Source organism: Sebastes fasciatus, chromosome 12 (genome assembly GCF_043250625.1).
Source record: "Sebastes fasciatus isolate fSebFas1 chromosome 12, fSebFas1.pri, whole genome shotgun sequence".
In the NCBI taxonomy this organism is placed as follows: domain Eukaryota; kingdom Metazoa; phylum Chordata; class Actinopteri; order Perciformes; family Sebastidae; genus Sebastes; species Sebastes fasciatus.
In genome coordinates this window covers 11,126,256-11,131,591 of record NC_133806.1, presented here as the reverse complement: position 1 = coordinate 11,131,591, position 5,336 = coordinate 11,126,256, and positions in this window count along the sequence as shown.

The following is a 5,336-nucleotide window of genomic DNA, read 5'->3' as shown; positions in this document are numbered from 1 at the left end:
TGGCCGTGGTTATGCCCCATAATAATCTGTGCTGTTCTGTAAAAAAAAAAAAAAAAGCTTCCAAACCTGCTTGCAGCAATTTTCCTGCCATGGCAGCTAAACTTTTGATTTCAGTGACGTCCAATAGAGCTGCTGAAAAGTGTCATGTGTCGTATGAAATGTGAAAAAGATTTGCAAAGGGAGTTCTGAATACTTTTTAGTTGAAGTATCATTACGTCTCTAGTAATTTTCCACGCCATGCAAACACACAACTCTTTCATCTCTTTTTGACATAATAGTCCATTGTTATAATGTTTTATATTCTTGATGTTTTTATTCATGACTGAAGAAGTATAACTAAAGTAATTTGAACCGCTCCACTGTTTTTGTTCTCCATCTCAAAATGGAAACTAGTGTTTCTGTGACCGAGCGTTACCAATCAAGTTTCAACAATTTTATGAAGGAAGACATAAACACAGTGCCACATTGTTCATGCTTATTTCGGGGTATATACTTAGCATCATTTACAGTTCCCTGCAGAAGAAAGCCCGTCATTATGCCTCATGTGTAAACAGATGGGGATTTTTTGGTGTTGCTAGGAGTGGTGATGTTGGCAGAAGTGACCAGAGGTGGAAATAATTATTCATTATATTGGACTACAGCTGACCATTTTTCTCACCGCTGGATGTGACTCTCTCTGTGCTCTAGGCAGGCTGACAGTGAATTAATGTGACTGGCTGTTAATAAACCTGTTGTTCGGGACCTAATCCGAGCTTATAGAGGAATCCACTGCAGGGCTTTACCGCTATATCCTCTATATCCAGCACTTCAAGGCTGCCGGAGGAAGCTGGTCAGTCACATAGTTTCCACGTAGTGCATAATTGCATGCACACAAAGAGCTATTCTTAAATATGCAAAGGAAGACGGGTTTTATAAAAGAGCTGTTTCATTTGAGGCCTGGCTGCGCAGTCTTTGGGATGTTGTTCAGATGTGCACAACTTCAGCAATAGAAACATTGTTTAAGTGGAACGCCAGTCCTCTTTTGAATCAGCATAATGTACTTATGTAATGTCTTCACGTTGCATTTATGTTTCACTACATTTAACAAGACTGATCTGGGATTCAGAGCGAAAACAATCCGGCATTAAAATAATGCCAGGGGCTGCGTTTTTTTTCAATCACGGCTTCTGTCTTTGTAGTCTGAACACGACTACAGTCACACTAGTGGCTCTGTGAGGCTCATTGTAACTGTCAGATAGTTAAAAGTTAGAGGTCCAAAATTTGTTTTTGGACAGCAGTTGTGGTGTAGTAAATTTAATAATTGGCCAGAGGGTGGTGTCTCAATAAAAATACACACAAATACTTTACAAATAATGTAGCACCACTTTGCTGCCAATATAAATTGTTCAGGTCATGTGCTTCTACTGTAGAATAAACATTTAAAGATATACCCTTTTATTTATTTTATATTAATCCCTATATACTCCCCATTCTTATATGAGAAATGTATATTTTTTATTGTTTATGTTTCATTTCCACATGTTAACATTAGTTTATATGCAAAAATAGCACTAAACACAAATTACAGTTGAGGCTGATGGTAATGTCATAAATTGACAAAAAAAATGGACAAGTTTCGATGTCAACCTGCAGGTGGCGCTAGAGGAAAAGTCAGGGGATCTCCAAAGTCGGTAGGACTCATCCTCTGGAGACCATGAATGTCTGTACAGAATTTCATTACAATCCCTCCAACAGTTGTTAAGATATATCAGCCCTAAGAAAAAAAAATAAAACCTAACATTGCTATCTCTTGAGCCACACCGCTACTAGCATATAGCTAAAAATGGCTGACATGTGCAATGGTATAATAAAAGGCTTACAGTCATACATTTTGAAGCAAGCAAATAATAGTAGAGCATAAGAGACTGCAGACTGTCTGAAAGTACTCATCTTCATAATCTCTGCAACAGTCTCTCATGATAATGAAAGCCTGACAGTGTCCTATTTTGCAAGGAATGCTCGTCACCATTTAAAAAACATGAAACCTCACTATTTTGCATTAAATTCAACAGCGCATAACTTGACACCAGGATCATCATCATCATGACAGGCTGAGCAGGAGGAATGTGAGAGATGGTGCCTGGATCCTCATGGCTTTTGGCAACTCTCTGTCACGCACTGAGGCGAAAGAGTCCGACGAGATGTTTGTGTAATCTCACCCCTTAACTTCTCCTCCACTATAGCAATCCCTCCGTTCCTCCTCCACTCGTTTAATCTCTGTCAGCCCCTCTGTGTGGAATGACAGGGAGTGGGGTGGGGGTGAGGAGGGTGAACACTGGGGCCTTATCCTGGCCCTCATGGTGATGTGACCACTGCCTGCTCTGTGGATGGGCCGCCTCTGTGAAACACTCGACCATTTCCTGTCCCGGGCTTCCCGCCTAATACCAAACAGACCTCTCCCTAAATCTCCTTTCTGTTCAGCACACTGCATGGGTGTGCCAGAAGTGAGATAATACACCACGACGTGTTTCCAAAAGCTTAGATAATGGACAATAAGATATCCTGTAGCGTCACACTACTGGTGTATATATATTTTTTTTCAACAGCAAATAAAGTAAATCCACGCACATATTTTCTTTGGGTGAACTTTGACCTGCGCGCCGTTGACTAACAGCAAGTTTTGACAGTGTCCAAAATGAAGGATTTAACTTCATCTATGGGGTGTTTAAACTCCATAAAAGATGGTTTGCAAACAATTTTTTAGTTGGAAAAGCTTTTCCCCTCTTCAATAAAACCTAATTGATTGAAATAAAGTACGCTCCGGAGAACAAAATGTCCAGGGGGGGAGTAAATCAGCATGACATCAACAATTGGATAGACCTACACGAAAAAATGTGAACAGACTACAGCGTGCAGAGACGAGCTGTGATGGTGCAGCATCAATATGTCTATGAATTAGAATCGCACCGGTTCCCTCGACGAAGAAGCCAATGGGATTTTTCCATTGGGTTTTGGATTATTGCAGAAATTAAGCTCTGTGGCAAACAAACGTTTATGATACTTACACATTTTGTTTTTTTTAGCAAGATAATCTTCACAAATTAACACCACTATTACTAAGATTTTTGAAGTGTGAATGCAAACGCCAAGAGTAAAAAGCTCACGTTAGGCTATAAACAAACTACATCGCAGTCGCATGAACGGGAGAATACGCAACAAGGCTGTAAAGGCGGACGTGATGACGTAATGTAGTCTCATTTAGCCACTTTTTAGCAACCGCCTTTTTGAAGACGTATAAAACCTTCAAAATTCCTGATCAGGATGTTTACTGACATATATATACATATATATCTTAAGCTTGTGTTAACCACAGGCCTTATTTCAGGCATCTAACTAAAAATCCATTCAAAGAAAATCCATTCAATTCCAGACAATTGAACCAGAAGTGCTAAAATGCTAACTAATTTTGGGTCTTGGGACTGAGCAAATAGACCAAAACTATCTGCATGGCATAGAGATAAAATATTTTTGGGGTAATTTGGGTGAACTGACCATTTAAGCTTGTTATTAAGGAGGATGGAGGTGTATCAAACACTACAGCAAAGATCCCACTGAGCCAGTCAGTATGTACAGTATGTGCTTTTACGTCTCTATACATGCGTGCTAGTGTGTTTCCATGTGCCTACATATGTGTATGTGATTTATTATTTATGCACGCAGAGAGGGTGGAAAATCACAGCAGGATGGAGATCAGACTTACGATCACAAAACAGGCCCTGTGCACAGGAGCTCCCTGCTCTGGGATCCCATCTGTCCCATAAAGAAGCTTCTGCAGGCAGATGCCTCCAGTGAGCTGTTTTATGTGGGGGCACCAGGGGCCAAAGAGACATGTGTTTTCATGCACTGCAAAAGAGGGTGTGGAGAGTACCTGAACGTGAAGACCTAGACAGGATCCATCTACAGGTTTTAATGAGAACTTTGTGAAATGCCAAAGTGTTTGTACTTTGAAAAGCTTGATGAAAACCTACATTAAAATGTGACAGATGTTTTCCCACCTCTCTCCTTTGTCCGCGCTCGTGCTGTTATTTCTGCATCAACATTGCCAGTCGACGTGAGCTAAACTTCTCAGCAACATGTGTTTGCAGTTTGATATCTGCAGTATGTTTCTGATTTAAGAATGAACAATGCTAATTATCTCAGGGCGACCCTCCCGGGATATTAATTTCAGTGCTCCAGTGTACAGATGAGTCATCCACGGGTGGTGTTTTGTTCCCTTCCTCTCTCTAAGGTTGAGCAAGACAGACAAAACTTTAATTATTATTCTTCCGCGTCTATTATCAGATTATTAGCTTTCTTGAGAAGTGGATTGTGTTGTGCTTGCACTTCAGTTTCTTTTTCTTGAGTTTAAGTGTTTCTTTTCTTGGTTTTCTGTGCTTCGTGATCCGTCCTCGCCAGGCCGAACTCAGCCTCACATCAAAGGTCTCCGTGCACCGTTCATTCACACGGCATCCCCACGACGCAGATCACCAACAAAGGCTCTGTGTGGCAGCCTTTGGAAAACAAGTGGGTGAGGGGGCGACTCTCTCATGAAACGCACTGCAAATATTAATCTAGATTAAAGACCGTAGTTAGCTTTTGTTCCCCCGGAAACCTGTTTGGAGCCTCGCTTCACACCGGCAGCGAGCTTTGTGAACGAGTGCTATCTTGTTTAAATTTCCCCCACCATCCCCCTCCGTCCACACACACACACACCTTCACCGCTTGTTTCATCCATTCCCACCTGCAGACAGACTCTCCCCGGTCCTCGGCCCTATATCCCTCCCTGTTTCCACCTCCGCAACAGCTTACCATGATATACCGTGTATTTACATTGAACCCGTCTGACATGATCCAGGAAAAGTCTGCCTTGAAAGCCTTATAGGTGCCCTGTAATTAGACTGCTCTTATTTCTCTTTAAGCTCTCATTTTCACCTCCTTCTCACCTCTCTTTTGCTTGTGTTTTTCTTCCCTCCTCTGTCTCTCTCCGTTCCTCGATCCCTAACTTATCCACCCCTCATCAGACCAACCCTGTGCTGGAGTATAAATCGGCCCCAGGGACAGGTGGACATCTGCCAGCCATGAGGAGATCCAGGCAGGAATGTGATCACTGATGCAGCTCAGAGAAACATTTAAATCCTGGCACTAAAGGGACTTTAGCTTTTCCCGAAACCCCTGCTCCAGCCCCTATACACCTCCTCTTTACTGATTGAGTTGACAGGGGGGATATTGGAGAGATGCCCTCTGCTTTCCTTTTTGTTTTGCTTGCAGCTAGGATACTTTTTAATGAGGGGAAAAGCAGAAATCTGAGAAAGAGGCAG